The sequence below is a fragment of the Ranitomeya imitator genome, chromosome 2, assembly GCF_032444005.1.
Source record: "Ranitomeya imitator isolate aRanImi1 chromosome 2, aRanImi1.pri, whole genome shotgun sequence".
Taxonomy (NCBI): domain Eukaryota; kingdom Metazoa; phylum Chordata; class Amphibia; order Anura; family Dendrobatidae; genus Ranitomeya; species Ranitomeya imitator.
Window position 1 is genome coordinate 211,532,783 of NC_091283.1, and position 16,363 is coordinate 211,549,145.

The window sequence follows — 16,363 nt, forward strand, 5'->3', positions numbered from 1 at the left end:
GTATCCCACAGACAGCGTTTCAGAGTGCACACAGCAGTTTAAAGGCACAATACTCCCATAGACATGGGTTAAAAATACAAACAGTGGCTTTTGGCACAGTACTATCACAGATATGGTGGCAAAACAGAAGAAAAATATACTTAGACATATATCACTCCCACCGACACAATTGAAGATTATAAAAAAATGATAGTGTATTTAGAAAAGTGCGCAAATGCAAAACCTAATACTGTCCATCACTACAGCTGCATCCTGTCTCTATGCTAAGCAGAACTAACAAATAAAGTTGCGCTCTGTAGGTAAACATGAAAGACCTGAAATTTGATTTGCATTACTGCTCTAGATACATTTTGTTGGTGACCTATCCTATTATGAATCATCTACTAGTCTGAAGCCTTCATTTTATGTTTAGGTAGGATCCCGCTGTAATTAAAACCGCCAAAGGCTTTTGGGTGCAATGCTCAGTCAGAGACCCTATGTACAGTTGTGCTCAAAAAATTACATACTCTGGCAGAATTTTTGCTTTCTTGGCCTTTCAGAGAATATGAATGTTAACACCAAAACTTTTTCTCCACTCATGGTTAGTGGTTGGGTGAAGCCATTTATTGTCAAACTACTGTGTTTTCTCTTTTCAAATCCTAATGACAATCCAAAACATTCAAATGACCCTGATCAAAAGTTCACATACCCTGGTGATTTTGGCCTGATAACATGCACAGAAGTTGACACAAATTGGTTTGAATGGCTACTAAAGGTAACATCCTCACCTGTGACCTGTTTGCTTGTAATAAGTGTGTGTGCATAAAAGCTGAGTGAGTTTCTGGGATCCAGACAGACTCTTGCATCTTTCATCCAGCCACTGACGTTTCTGGATTGTGAGTAATGGGGAAAGCAGATGAGTTGGCAATAGATCTACGGGAAAAGGTGTTTTACTGACGCCATTGCACAGCTCAGGGACAGTTCTTTTTGTAGGGAGTAGTTGCCCAGGCCTGTGTGTGCATAGTTTTAGCAATCAGACTCTTCTAGTGGTGATACTTTGCCGAACCATCATGCTAAAATTCCTTCTTATGGCTGATCTTGTGCTTTGCTGTTTTTTTGCCATACATTCTGCATTTAGCCTAGGGATAGATGCTGGAGCAGGGAGAGTGGTGAATACAGTCTCTAGGCATGGCTTAGGACTTGTATCATCTTCAAAGTCAGAACTTGATTTGGCATCTGGTTCAGGCATGATTCCACCTTCATCGGAGCTGGGAATCTCTTAAAAGGTAGCAGGGGTCTTGGGTACTGTTATATCTGTGCCATGAAGGAAGGGGCGAATTACTGAGTGAAGATTGGGGTTTGAAATGGAATACTTCCATTTGGAATTATACCCTTTCACATTGCATTAACTATAGTAACAGTCATCACTACAGTTCTTTTGCTATCACCATACCATAGGAATCCCATAATGGAAAGCTTTTTTCTTACCATTGAACCAATTTCGAAGGTCCTCAAGACACCGTATGCACATTTTATGAGGCGCCCAAGCTTTATCTTGATCTCCAAGTTTTAGTCCAAAGTATTCGAAGTATACTATTTTCACAAAGTGTGTAATATTCAGCTATCGATTCAACACTGTATATTCACCACAAATGAAACAGAAATGGTCAGGCAAATTAATACACTTCCGCAAAGTCATAACGCTAATTTGGGGAAACACGGTTGATGAATAAAATTCCAATGAAAGTTTCTTGAAAGCATAAGGACCCTTCATTATGTCACTAGCCACCTGTCAGCCAACAGCCAATCATGCAGTTCCTATTGATGTTAAAGGGGAGAGAAAAAAGCTGCCTGCCGATGATTTAGACTAGAGTTTGTAGCAAGTCCTGACGTTTAGGATTTCAATATTTTTTTCATTATCAAAACACCAAAATACATGGAAGTTATAGGAAAATAATCAGACAGCTTTTTAGTCACAGACTTGTGTAATGCTTCCAGCATGCTTTGCAGCACCACCCAGTCTTGCACACAATCCAGTCTCACCAGCCAAGAGGGACATGAAGAAATGCTGTTTAGTGATGCCCAAAACTTAGAGCAGCCACAGTCAAAAGAAGATGATCGTGGGAAACAGCAAATTTTGTCTAAGGGTGTAGATCAGTGTTCTCGAACTCCGGTCCTCAAGAGCCACCAACAGGTCATGTTTTGAGAATTTCCTTAGTATTGCTCCGGTCATTGAATGCTTGCTTGTCCAGGTGATGCAATTATCACCTGTGCAATACTAAGGAAATCCTGAAAACATGACCTGTTGGTGGCTCTTGAGGACCAGACTTGGGGAACACTGGTGTAGATGATGAGACACAGTTGTCAATTAATCAGGTTGTTGTTAAGTCACAAAGTCATCCCAACCCTGGGAAGCTGGTGTGCAGACCAAGTGGAGCAGTGCTGATGGGTAGAGATCAACGCACCAAAACAGGCAGTGGGATGACCAGAATGAGAAGGGGGGTAACTGTTCTGCAGAGCACCAACACTCGTGAATTTTCTCTGTAAAAGGGAAAGTTTGTTTCCCAGTCTGGAACTTTTTTTAAAGCAAAACAAAAAATATGGTCATTTGCACCCTTTGCCATGCCAAAATCAACAGGGACCTGAAAACTAAGAGCCTAACCACCACCAGCATGATCAAGAACATGTCATCTAAGCACCCGACTTGGTGGACCAAATCCCTGGATCCACAATTGGTACTGGGGGTGACACCACAGCCTCTTTCCCCTGTGCTAGCTGCTTGCCAATCCACTGTCGAAAACACTGATGCAGATGCCTCCCTTCCTGCACCTGTCCATGCACATTCAGAGGCACAATTATCAGACACTTTCAAATCTTTGTCCAAGCAGAGCATTCAGCTGTCCTGACCTCAGGCGATGGAATGAAAAAGAAAGTTCCCAGCCACCCACCAACAGGCCCAAATGTTAAACAGGCACATTTTTAGTCTGATTGCCATGGAAATATCATTTAGGCATGTTGACATGGAGGATTTCTGCTAACTTATGGCAGCAGCCGTCTCGTGATACTTAGGCCGCAGCTGACACTATTTTTCCCGCTGTGGCATCCCTGCATTGTACGCACATGTGTTCAGGAACATCATTGCACTTACCAAAGCCCTTGCTGGAATTGACCACTTAACGACCAAGACGTGGACAAGCACTTATGGTTAGGGACGCTACATTTCCATGATGGCACACTGGGTGAACATGGTGGAGGCCAGGGCTGAGTCCCACCCTGACATGGCACATGTGCTAACAATGCCAAGGATTGCTGGCCCTACTTCTATCAGGATTTCCTTCTACACCAATTCCTGCACCCCCTCATCCTCCATCTCTGATTTGGTATCTCAGTGCACGTCGTCCACATCAGCTCTGCAGCACTGCCTCAGAGAAGCGGCAACAGGTTCTGCTGAAGCTAATTTGTCTAGGAGCCAAACCGTACACCACAGCAGAGTTATTGAAAGGAATAATAGACCAGACAAATCTGTGGCTCTTGTCGCTGAACCTATATCCAGGCATGGTCGTGTTTTGATAATGGCCATAAACTGGTGGCGTCTCTGAAACTTGACAAGCTCACACATGTACCGTGCTTTGGTCAGGTGCTCAACTTGGTAGCTCAGTGGTACCTGAAAATGTACCCAGATTTGCCAAAGCTTCTGATCAGGGCACAATGCGTCAGTGCCCATTTCTGAAGGCCAGATGGGTAGAGATCAACGCACCAAAACAGGCAGTGGGATGACCAGAATGAGAAGGGGGGTAACTGTTCTGCAGAGCACCAACACTCGTGAATTTTCTCTGTAAAAGGGAAAGTTTGTTTCCCAGTCTGGAACTTTTTTAAAGCAAAACAAAAAATATGGTCATTTGCACCCTTTGCCATGCCAAAATCAACAGGGACCTGAAAACTAAGAGCCTAACCACCACCAGCATGATCAAGAACATGTCATCTAAGCACCCGACTTGGTGGACCAAATCCCTGGATCCACAATTGGTACTGGGGGTGACACCACAGCCTCTTTCCCCTGTGCTAGCTGCTTGCCAATCCACTGTCGAAAACACTGATGCAGATGCCTCCCTTCCTGCACCTGTCCATGCACATTCAGAGGCACAATTATCAGACACTTTCAAATCTTTGTCCAAGCAGAGCATTCAGCTGTCCTGACTAGAGTTGAGCGACCTTGACCTTTTTAGAGTCGAGCCGGGTTTTGCGAAACCCGACTATGTCCAAAGTCGGGTCGAGTGAAATCGGCCGATTATGACGTAAAGTCGGGATCGACCGAAACACGAAACCCAATGCAAGTCAATGGGGCAGCATAGTCGGCAGTGAGTGGGGGCCAGGAAAACACCTAGAGTGGCCATTTTAATGTCAAAACCATCCATTCTTCTTAATGAAGCTTGTCAAGCGTAATTTACCTTATAATAATTGGAAGGCATTTGAAATTGGGGGTCATTTGGCTAAAGTTGTGGGGGGTAGGGCTGGTTCAAGTAATTAGTGGGCCCAGGAAATCTGGACCACGTCACGGCAGTGGAGCAGGGAGAGGTAAGTATTTCAACTTTGCAAGTGCTGTGAACCTGAGCAAGCAGGGGGGGCCCACTCGTTGGCATTGGCACTGGCACAGGGCCCCTCAAAGTACAGCGGTGTGTTTGCACGGCGGGGGCGCCTCCCACCGGCAGCAACACTTTTGCGTACTATGAGAGGCCCTGTGCCAGTGACGTCGCCAACTAGTATTCCTCCCCCCACCTGATGAAGGAACCTGCACTTTCATCTGCACCTTCCTCTTTGTCCCCGTGTAAGGTGGTATGGTATGCGGGAAGAGCAACCTGACTTTCAGCAGGGTCACAATGTTGTTGTGTAGCGTGCACGGGGAATGTTGCGTTATGGGTCAATGTACCAGCAGACTCATCTATCACTGGCTGGGCAATGGGCACGATGAAGTGGAAACACAGATATAGGCCCAAAGAAGAAAGTGGGCTAAATGCAGTTCAAAATTGGTAACACAGGAATAACCAGGGGGCATTGCAGTGGAGGACAACTGGAATGAGAGGCTGACACAGAGAGTAGGGCCAAATCAGTAAGTAGTCGAAATGCAGTTCAAAATTGGCAACCGTAGTAAACAGGCGGCACAGCTTTGTTCAGTGGAGGAGAACAGCAAGGAGTGGCAGACACCGATAGTAGGCCCCAAACCAACTAGTACGCCAAATGCAGTTGTTCCATTTAACCACAATTTAATGAGAGCCTGAAGATAGAAGCTCAGGAAAGGCAACCTGGGGAACACCTTGGAGTGTAACACACCATCTCTCTCCACCCCATACCCATTTTGTATGGCCTAATGCAGTGTACTTTTCTACAACTACTAAACGAGAGTCGGAAGACCGAAGCAATGGCAAGGAAACCTGGGGAACACCTTAGAGTGTAACACACCCTCTCTCTACACCCCATACCCAATTTGAAGGCCTAATGCAGTGTAGTTTCCAAGAACTACTAAACGAGAGCCGGAAGATCGAAGCTCAGGAAAGGCAACCTGGGGAACACCTTGGAGTGTAACACACCCTCTCGCTACACCCCATACCCAATTTGAAGGCCTAATGCAGCGTAGTTTCCAACAACTACTAAACGAGAGCCGGAAGATCGAAGCTCAGGAAAGGCAACCTGGGGAACACCTTGGAGTGTAACACACCCTCTCTCTACACCCCATACCCAATTTGAAGGCCTAATGCAGTGTAGTTTCCAAGAACTACTAAACGAGAGCCGGAAGATCGAAGCTCAGGAAAGGCAACCTGGGGAACACCTTGGAGTGTAACACACCCTCTCGCTACACCCCATACCCAATTTGAAGGCCTAATGCAGCGTAGTTTCCAACAACTACTAAACGAGAGCCGGAAGATCGAAGCTCAGGAAAGGCAACCTGGGGAACACCTTGGAGTGGAACACACCATCTCTCTACACCCCATACCCAATTTGAAGGCCTAATGCAGAGTAGTTTCCAAGAACTACTAAACGAGAGCCGGAAGATCGAAGCTCAGGAAAGGCAACCTGGGGAACACCTTGGAGTGTAACACAACGTCTCTCTACACGACGGAAGGGCTGATTCTTAGGAAGGAAGGCTGTTGGAAATAAGCATTGCGCGTCCGAGGGTGATTATATTCTTATTAGGTATATACTCACCCTCGGACGCGCCCTGCTTCTTTATTTGGAATGAATGTTTATTTGCAATGTGGTGTTGACTTTCTCTATTATTTTGGTAATTAATGATTTTATTATTTTCATTATTTTGCATCTTCTCGGCAATAATATAAAGAAGACGCGACAGGACAACACTCGGTGGATGCCATATGTGTGTTTTCAATTTAAAAAAACTTTCAGTTAACTACTTGCAGGAGAAAGTAATTGTAGCTGGTGGCCATTTTTAGTACTGTACCAGATTAGAGTTGTGTGTTTGTTTTTAATGTTAAAATGTCTGCATTTGATATCTCACCAGTATTTTCTTTTTTATAAGCAAAATACTTATTTTTATATTTTCTGATGTTGGTTCCAGGGGTACACGGCCAGCAGTGCCCTGGTCAGTGTAGTAGTAGTTGAAAGAATGGACCGCAGACAGGCATCGAAGGCCTAAAATAATAACACATGGCTGTAGGCAATTTTAAATTGGTTCCAGGGGTACACGGACAGCAGTGGTGTGGTCAGTGGAGGCCTAGTGGAAGGAGTGACCGCAGACAGGCATCGAAGGCCTAAAATAATAACACATGGCTGTAGGCAATTTTAAATTGGTTCCAGGGGTACACGGACAGCAGTGGTGTGGTCAGTGGAGGCCTAGTGGAAGGAGTGACCGCAGACAGGCATCGAAGGCCTAAAATAATAACACATGGCTGTAGGCAATTTTAAATTGGTTCCAGGGGTACACGGGCAGCAGTGACCTGGTCAGTGTAGTAGTAGTTGAAAGAATGGACCGCAGACAGGCATCGAAGGCCTAAAATAAAAAAATTGGGCTGGCTGTAGGCAATTTTAAATTGGTTCCAGGGGTACACGGGCAGCAGTGACCTGGTCAGTGTAGTAGTAGTTGAAAGAATGGACCGCAGACAGGCATCGAAGGCCTAAAATAAAAAAATTGGGCTGGCTGTAGGCAATTTTAAATTGGTTCCAGGGGTACACGGGCAGCAGTGGTGTGGTCAGTGGAGGCCTAGTGGAAGGAGTGACCGCAGACAGGCATCGAAGGCCTAACATAACAAACTTGGGCTGGCTGTAGGCACTTTTAAATTGGTTCCAGGGGTACACGGGCAGCAGTGGTCTGGTCAGTGGAAGTCTAGTGGAAGGAGTGACCGCAGACAGGCATCGAAGGCCTAAAATAATAACACATGGCTGTAGGCAATTTTAAATTGGTTCCAGGGGTACACGGACAGCAGTGGTGTGGTCAGTGGAGGCCTAGTGGAAGGAGTGACCGCAGACAGGCATCGAAGGCCTAAAATAATAACACATGGCTGTAGGCAATTTTAAATTGGTTCCAGGGGTACACGGACAGCAGTGGTGTGGTCAGTGGAGGCCTAGTGGAAGGAGTGACCGCAGACAGGCATCGAAGGCCTAAAATAATAACACATGGCTGTAGGCAATTTTAAATTGGTTCCAGGGGTACACGGGCAGCAGTGACCTGGTCAGTGTAGTAGTAGTTGAAAGAATGGACCGCAGACAGGCATCGAAGGCCTAAAATAAAAAAATTGGGCTGGCTGTAGGCAATTTTAAATTGGTTCCAGGGGTACACGGGCAGCAGTGACCTGGTCAGTGTAGTAGTAGTTGAAAGAATGGACCGCAGACAGGCATCGAAGGCCTAAAATAAAAAAATTGGGCTGGCTGTAGGCAATTTTAAATTGGTTCCAGGGGTACACGGGCAGCAGTGACCTGGTCAGTGTAGTAGTAGTTGAAAGAATGGACCGCAGACAGGCATCGAAGGCCTAAAATAAAAAAATTGGGCTGGCTGTAGGCAATTTTAAATTGGTTCCAGGGGTACACGGGCAGCAGTGACCTGGTCAGTGTAGTAGTAGTTGAAAGAATGGACCGCAGACAGGCATCGAAGGCCTAAAATAAAAAAATTGGGCTGGCTGTAGGCAATTTTAAATTGGTTCCAGGGGTACACGGGCAGCAGTGGTGTGGTCAGTGGAGGCCTAGTGGAAGGAGTGACCGCAGACAGGCATCGAAGGCCTAAAATAATAACACATGGCTGTAGGCACTTTTAAATTGGTTCCAGGGGTACACGGGCAGCAGTGGTCTGGTCAGTGGAAGTCTAGTGGAAGGAGTGACCGCAGACAGGCTTCGAAGGCCTAACATAACAAAATTGGGCTGGCTGTAGGCACTTTAAATTGGTTCCAGGGGTACATGGGCAGCAGTGTATGGTCAGTGGAAGTCTAGTGGAAGGAGTGACGGCAGACAGTCTTCGAAGGCCTAACATAACAAAATTGGGCTGACTGTAGGCACTTTTAAATTGGTTCCAGGGTAACACGGCCAGCAGTGGCCTGGTCAGTGTAGTAGTTGTAGAAAGAAGGGACCGCAGACAGGCTTCGAAGGCCTAACATAACAAAAATGTCAAAACAATGGTATTGTCAGTGCCAGGCATTGAAGGATGTCAGCGGCTAGACTACACATTGGTGAAGCTGTGAGAGATAATTTTGCTAGTGGTACAGCACTGTTTGAGCTGGGGGGGGGAACTGTCTTGTGGCCGGCGGTACAGGCACAGGGCCCCTCATATTACAACGGTGTGTCTGACGTTGGGTGCGCACCACCACCGCCAGAGACACTTTATTGTACTATGAGGGACCCAGTGGCAGTGCCGTCGACCAAAAGCGGCCACACCCACCTCTTCAGACAAACAGCACTCTCAAGGGTCCAAGCGCAAAGTGGCGATAGCACGGCCCCGTGTGGGGAGTTTGGCCATTTCGTGAGGTGGAAACATGTCGTATGCTGGACAATCAGGTGAAGAAAATTACGAGATTGGAAAAGTCATTCAGAATAGTCCACAGGCAAGACCTTTTCATAGGAAAGCTAGGTGTCAGCCGGGCAGGGTGGGGCAAAAGATTTTGAAATCCAGTTGTGGTTCATTTTAATGAAGGTTAGATCATCTACATTTTGGGTAGCCAGACGAGTCCTTTTTTCTGTTAGTATTGAACCTGCAGCACTGAATACTCTTTCTGATAGGACACTAGCTGCCGGGCAAGCAAGCTCCTGCAATGCATATTCTGCCAATTCTGGCCAGGTGTCTAATTTGGATGCCCAGTAATCAAATGGGAATGACGGTTGAGGGAGAACGTCGATAAGGGATGAAAAATAGTTTGTAACCATACTGGACAAATGTTGTCTCCTGTCACTTTGAATTGATGCTGCAGTACCTGTCCTGTCTGCGGTCATAGAAAAATCACTCCACAACCTGGTCAGAAAACCCCTCTGTCCAACGCCACTTCTGATTTCTGCCCCTCTAACACCTCTGGTCTGCTGGCCCCTGGAGCTCGTGTGAGAACGATCACGGGCGCTGTGTGCAGGGAATGCCAGAAGCAAACGGTCAACAAGAGTTGATTGTTTTGTTGCTAATATTAGTTCCAAGTTCTCATGTGGCATAATATTTTGCAATTTGCCTTTATAGCGAGGATCAAGGAGGCAGGCCAACCAGTAATCGTCATCGTTCATCATTTTTGTAATGCGTGTGTCCCTTTTGAGGATACGCAAGGCATAATCCGCCATGTGGGCCAAAGTTCCCGTTGTCAAATCTGCGGTTGTGCTTGGTTGAGGGGCAGTTGCAGGCAAATCTACGTCACTTGTGTCCCTCAAAAAACCAGAACCCGGCCTTGCCACGCCACCAATTTCCCGTGCCCCCGGGAAAGCTTCCTCATTAAAAATATACTCATCCCCATCATCCTCCTCATCCTCCACCTCCTCTTCGCCCGGTACCTCGTCATGTACACTGCCCTGACCAGACAATCGCTGACTGTCATCAAGGCTTTCCTCTTCCTCTGGTGCAGACGCCTGATCCTTTATGTGCGTCAAACTTTGCATCAGCAGACGCATTAGGGGGATGCTCATGCTTATTATGGCGTTGTCTGCACTAACCAGCCGTGTGCATTCCTCAAAACACTGAAGGACTTGACACATGTCTTGAATCTTCGACCACTGCACACCTGACAACTCCATGTCTGCCATCCTACTGCCTGCCCGTGTATGTGTATCCTCCCACAAAAACATAACAGCCCGCCTCTGTTCGCACAGTCTCTGAAGCATGTGCAGTGTTGAGTTCCACCTTGTTGCAACGTCTATGATTAGGCGATGCTGGGGAAGGTTCAAAGAACGCTGATAGGTCTGCATACGGCTGGAGTGTACAGGCGAACGGCGGATATGTGCGCAAAGTCCACGCACTTTGAGGAGCAGGTCGGATAACCCCGGATAACTTTTCAGGAAGCACTGCACCACCAGGTTTAAGGTGTGAGCCAGGCAAGGAATGTGTTTCAGTTGGGAAAGGGAGATGGCAGCCATGAAATTCCTTCCGTTATCACTCACTACCTTGCCTGCCTCAAGATCTACAGTGCCCAGCCACGACTGCGTTTCTTGCTGCAAGAACTCGGACAGAACTTCCGCGGTGTGTCTATTGTCGCCCAAACACTTCATAGCCAATACAGCCTGCTGACGTATGCCAGTAGCTGCCCCATAATGGGAGACCTGGTGTGCAACAGTGGCAGGTGCGGATGGAGTGTTTGTGCGACTGCGGTCTGTGGACGAGCTCTTGCTTCTGCAGGAGGACGAGGAGGAGGAGGAGGAGGGGGTGCGAACGGCTACAGACAACTGTTTACTAGACCGTGGGCTAGGCAGAACTGTCCCAAACTTGCTGTCCCCTGTGGACCCTGAATCCACCACATTTACCCAGTGTGCCGTGATGGACACGTAACGTCCCTGGCCATGCCTACTGGTCCATGCATCTGTTGTCAGGTGCACCTTTGTGCTCACAGATTGCCTGAGTGCATGGACGATGCGCTCTTTAACATGCTGGTGGAGGGCTGGGATGGCTTTTCTGGAAAAAAAGTGTCGACTGGGTAGCTCGTAGCGTGGTACAGCGTAGTCCATCAGGTCTTTGAAAGCTTCGCTTTCAACTAACCGGTAGGGCATCATCTCTAACGAGATTAGTCTAGCTATGTGGGCGTTCAAACCCTGTGTACGCGGATGCGAGGCTAAGTATTTCCTTTTTCTAACCATAGTCTCATGTAGGGTGAGCTGGACTGGAGAGCTGGAGATCGTGGAACTAGCGGGGGTGCCGGTGGACATGGCAGACTGAGAGACGGTGGGAGATGGTATTGTTGCCGCCGGTGCCCTAGATGCAGTGTTTCCTACTACGAAACTGGTGATTCCCTGACCCTGACTGCTTTGGCCTGGCAAAGATACCTGCACAGATACAGCAGGTGGTGCGCTAAATGGTGGTCCTACACTGCCGGAAGGGATGTTGCGTTGATGACTAGCTTCATTGGCCGAGGGTGCAACAACCTTAAGGGACGTTTGGTAGTTAGTCCAAGCTTTCAAATGCATGGTGGTTAAATGTCTATGCATGCAACTAGTATTGAGACTTTTCAGATTCTGACCTCTGCTTAAGGAAGTAGAACATTTTTGACAGATGACTTTGCGCTGATCAATTGGATGTTGTTTAAAAAAATGCCAGACTGCACTCTTTCTAGCATCGGATACCTTTTCAGGCATTGCAGACTGAGCTTTAACCGGATGGCCACGCTGTCCTCCACCAGGTTTTGGCTTTGCCACGCGTTTTGGGCAAGATACGGGCCCGGCAGATGGAACCTGTGGCGATGTTGATGCCTGCTGCGGCCCCTCCTCCTCCTCTGCTTCAGAACTGCTGCCGCCTGCACCCTGTTCCCCCAATGGCTGCCAATCGGGGTCAAGAACTGGGTCATCTAATAACTCTTCTTGTACCTCCTGCGCAACTTCGTCTGTGTCACCGTGTCGTTCGGTGGTATAGCGTTCGTGATGGGGCAACATAGTCTCATCAGGGTCTGATTCTTGATCAGCACCCTGCGAGGGCAATGTTGTGGTCTGAGTCAAAGGACCAGCATAGTAGTCTGGCTGTGGCTGTGCGTCAGTGCACTCCATGTCAGATTCAATTTGTAATGGGCATGGACTGTTAACTGCTTCACTTTCTAAGCCAGGGACGGTATGTGTAAAGAGCTCCATGGAGTAACCCGTTGTGTCGCCTGCTGCATTCTTCTCTGTTGTTGTTTTTGCTGAAGAGGACAAGGAAGTGACTTGTCCCTGACCGTGAACATCCACTAACGACGCGCTGCTTTTACTTTTACCAGTTTCACGAGATGAGGCAAAAGAGCTAGAGGCTGAGTCAGCAAGATAAGCCAAAACTTGCTCTTGCTGCTCCGGCTTTAAAAGCGGTTTTCCTAATCCCAGAAAAGGGAGCGTTCGAGGCCTTGTGTAGCCGGACGACGAACCTGGCTCCACAGCTCCAGACTTAGGTGCAATATTTTTTCCCCCACGACCACCTGATGCTCCACCACTACCACTACCCTCATTACCAGCTGACAATGAACGCCCCCGGCCACGACCTCTTCCACTAGACTTCCTCATTGTTTTAAAAACGTAACCAAACTAACGTTATTTGTTGCAGTCACACAACTTACACGGTGAGCTATAACTTCTGTATGATTTAGCTACCCCTTTACAGGTTGGTGAGACCACAGCGAAAATCAGGCCCAATGTTACACACTCTTTTTTTGGTGGCTGCAAATTAGAGAGATGCCCCACACGCAGGACTGTCACTGAAGCACAAATGTTAATATTAATGTCACACTATTATTTTTTTTTTATTTTTATTTTTTTCAGGAACACTTTAGAAACCCCCCAAAAAAAAAAAAATAGATTTTTGCAGGGAGAATTTAGAAAACAAATGTAACAAACTATATGCTTTCTATGGGCCACTGAGTGAGAGATGACGCACACAGGAATCAGGAGTGGCACACAAGCCCAGAGGCCAATATTTTTCTACCAATGATTGATGGAGTTATTTTCTCTGGTAGATTTTGGAACCCAAATCAAGGAAAAAAAATGTAGGCTTTCTATGGACCACAATTGGAGAGAGAGAGAGAGAGAGATGGCACACCCAGGAGTCAAGACTGGCACACAAGCAGAAAGGCCAATATTAATCTCCCACTGTTTTTTTTGGTTGTTTTTTTTTTTTTTTTTTTCAGGGAGACTTTAGAAAAAAAAATAATAAAAAAAATATGATTTTATCAGGAAGAATTTAGAAACCAAATAAAATAAAATGATTTTTTCAGGGAGAATTTAGAAAACAAATAAAACCAAAAATAGGCGTTCTATGGCCCACTGACTGAGAGATGACGCACCCAGGAGTCAAGACTGGCACACAAGCAGAAAGGCCAATATTAATCTCCCACTGTTTTTTTTGGTTGTTTTTTTTTTTTTTTTTTCAGGGAGACTTTAGAAAAAAAAATAATAAAAAAAATATGATTTTATCAGGAAGAATTTAGAAACCAAATAAAATAAAATGATTTTTTCAGGGAGAATTTAGAAAACAAATAAAACCAAAAATAGGCGTTCTATGGCCCACTGACTGAGAGATGACGCACCCAGGAGTCAAGACTGGCACACAAGCAGAAAGGCCAATATTAATCTCCCACTGTTTTTTTTTTTTTTTTTCAGGGAGACTTTAGAAAAAAAAATAATAAAAAAAATATGATTTTATCAGGAAGAATTTAGAAACCAAATAAAATAAAATAATTTTTTCAGGGAGAATTTAGAAAACAAATAAAACCAAAAATAGGTGTTCTATGGCCCACTGACTGAGAGATGACGCACACAGGAGTCAGGAGTGGCACACAAACCCAGAGGCCAATATTTTTCTACCAATGATTGATGTAGTTATTTTCTCTGGTAGATTTTAGAACCCAAATCAAGGAAAAAAAATATAGGCTTTCTATGGACCACAATTGGAGAGAGAGAGAGAGAGAGAGAGAGAGAGAGAGAGAGAGATGGCACACCCAGGAGTCAAGACTGGCACACAAGCAGAAAGGCCAATATTAATCTCCCACTGTTTTTTTGGTTGTTTTTTTTTTTTTTTTTTTTCAGGGAGACTTTAGAAATAAAAATAATAAAAAAAATATGATTTTATCAGGAAGAATTTAGAAACCAAATAAAATAAAATGATTTTTTCAGGGAGAATTTAGAAAACAAATAAAACCAAAAATATGCGTTCTATGGCCCACTGACTGAGAGAGAGAGAGAGATGGAACGCTTAGTACTGGCACACAAGCCCAAAGGGCAATATTAATCTCCCTTTTTTTTTCCAGGGAGAATTTCTGAAACCCAAAAAAAAAATAAAATAGGCTTTCTATGGCCCACTATTTGTGAGAGAGATGGGACGCTCAGGACTGGCACAGATGGCACGCTCAGGACTGGCACAGAAGCCCAGAGGCCAATATTAATCTCCCTTTTTTTCTGGGAGAATTTATAAAACCAAAAAAATATTTAAATAGGCTTTCTATGGCCCACTATTTGTGAGAGAGATGGCACGCTCAGGACTGGCACAGATGGCACGCTCACAACTGGCACAGAAGCCCAGAGGCCAATATTAATCTCCCTTTTTTTCTGGGAGAATTTATAAAACCAAAAAAATATTTAAATAGGCTTTCTATGGCCCACTATTTGTGAGAGAGATGGCACGCTCAGGACTGGCACAGATGGCACGCTCACAACTGGCACAGAAGCCCAGAGGCCAATATTAATCTCCCTTTTTTTCTGGGAGAATTTATAAAACCAAAAAAATATTTAAATAGGCTTTCTATGGCCCACTATTTGTGAGAGAGATGGCACGCTCAGGACTGGCACAGATGGCACGCTCACAACTGGCACACAAGCCCAGAGGCCAATATTAATCTCCCTTTTTTCAGGGAAAATTTATAAAACCAAAAAAAAAATTAAATAGGCTTTCTATGGCCCACTATTTGTGAGAGAGATGGCACGCTCAGGACTGGCACAGATGGCACGCTCACAACTGGCACACAAGCCCAGAGGCCAATATTAATCTCCCTTTTTTCAGGGAAAATTTATAAAACCAAAAAAAAAATTAAATAGGCTTTCTATGGCCCACTATTTGTGAGAGAGATGGGACGCTCAGGACTGGCACAGATGGCACGCTCAGGACTGGCACAGAAGCCCAGAGGCCAATATTAATCTCCCTTTTTTTCAGGGAGAATTTATAAAACCCAAAAAAAAATAAAATAGGCTTTCTATGGCCCACTATTTGTGAGAGAGATGGCACACTCAGGACTGGCACACAAGCCCAAAGGCCAATATTAATCTCCCACTGTATTTTTATCAGGGAGAATTTATACACCCCACAAAAAAAAATACAGAAAAATGAAAAGGCTTTCTATGGCCCACTATGTGAGAGAGATGGCACACACAGGGATGGCACTCTAGCAGAAATGCCAAATTGCCAATCTTAATCTCCCACCAAAAAAAAAAAAAAAAAAAAAACAGGGAATGTCCTACAATTACTATCTCCCTGCCTGCAGTAATCTCAGCCAGGTATGGCAGGCAGCTACTATCTCCCTGCCTGCAGTAATCTCAGCCAGGTATGGCAGGCAGCAATAAGGAGTGGACTGATGCACAAATGAAATAAAAAGTGTGGACAAACAAAAAAGATAGCTGTGCAGAAAGGAAGGAACAAGAGGATTTGTGCTTTGAAAAAAGCAGTTGGTTTGCACAGCGGCGTACACACAGCAATGCAGCTATCAGGGAGCCTTCTAGGGCAGCCCAATGAGCTACAGCGCTGAGGGGAAAAAAAAAAAAAAAAAAAATTCCACTGTCCCTGCACACCGAGGGTGGTGTTGGACAGTGCAAATCGCTGCAGCACAAGCGGTTTTGTGGTTAATGGACCCTGCCTAACGCTATCCCTGCTTCTGACAAAGCGGCAGCAACCTCTCCCTAAGCTCAGATCAGCAGCAGTAAGATGGCGGTCGGCGGGAACGCCTCTTTATAGCCCCTGTGACGTCGCAGACAGCAAGCCAATCACTGCAATGCCCTTCTCTAAGATGGTGGGGACCAGGACCTATGTCATCACGCTGCCCACACTCTGCGTTTACCTTCATTGGCTGAGAAATGGCGCTTTTCGCGTCATTGAAACGCGACTTTGGCGCGAAAGTCGCGTACCGCATGGCCGACCCCGCACAGGGGTCGGATCGGGTTTCATGAAACCCCGACTTAGCCAAAAGTCGGCGACTTTTGAAAATGTTCGACCCGTTTCGCTCAACCCTAGTCCTGACCTCAGGCGATGGAATGAAAAAGAAAGTTC